This window comes from Morus notabilis, unplaced genomic scaffold (assembly GCF_000414095.1).
Source record: "Morus notabilis unplaced genomic scaffold, ASM41409v2 Scaffold352, whole genome shotgun sequence".
NCBI lineage: Eukaryota > Viridiplantae > Streptophyta > Magnoliopsida > Rosales > Moraceae > Morus > Morus notabilis.
Window position 1 is genome coordinate 323,029 of NW_010367325.1, and position 1,006 is coordinate 324,034.

Consider the following 1,006-nt stretch of genomic DNA (forward strand, 5'->3'; position numbering starts at 1 on the left):
ATAAAGAATGATTTTCTCTTCCTCCCCTATCCAGTATTGGCGCCACACACATGGATAAAAATCCCTAGCATGGCCGGCCACAAGGGATAAGGAATAGATGAGATTTTGTTCAAAATTCAAATAGGAGATAATTGACAAGCTTTATCTTGGAGATAGAGATTGGATTCCTTCTAGAAGTTTGACTTCTACTCTATAAATATGAGAATGATAAAAAATTGTGAAGACAATTTTTGAATTAATTTTTCAACCCTAATTGTTAAGCCTGGCCGAAATTCCCCTAATAGAGAGGAAGGAAAAAAAAATTTTCTCCAAAAATTCCACATCGTGCATGTGTTGGTGTTTGTGGGAATTTGAGTGTTTATTGCAACCCGTTTTGTCTCATGTGTGCCCACACACACATCTTCATGGATTTTAGGAATTGACGTGGAAGACATTGGTTTTCTAAACACAAAGCTTTGGAGCAAGGATTATTCGAGGTCTAAGAACTCAAGTTATCAACCGAGTCGCCCTCCAGGTATTTTTTCTAATTGAGTTCTTAATATATGAATTAATGTGATTAATTTATTCGTGTATAAATTAATATAATCTATAGAGTATCTCAAAGGTTTTATGAAATTTTTTGTTATACACGGTCCGCCTCCCCACACCACGCTTCCGCATCCGAATTCGATTCGGCAACCAACACTCCACACCTAGGATCTAAAATGGTTGCCAATGCATATAACATAGGACAACCTGATCAATAACTTTTAAATTTATTTTCCATTAAGTTAACTATATTTCCAAAAAGTTGTGTATCCCTATAATTAGAAAATATTTCTGAAATATTAAATAGTTGATGTAAAGCTAAATGTGCAGTAGGATAATAAACTCCAGAAAATAATTCAGTAGCATTGTAAAAAACTTCTAAAAATTTAAAAAAATACTCAGCAATCTGCCAATCAGGATCGAAAATTAAAATTTGATCGTTCTTACTGTTTACGTATGTCGTGATAAGCTGTGAATA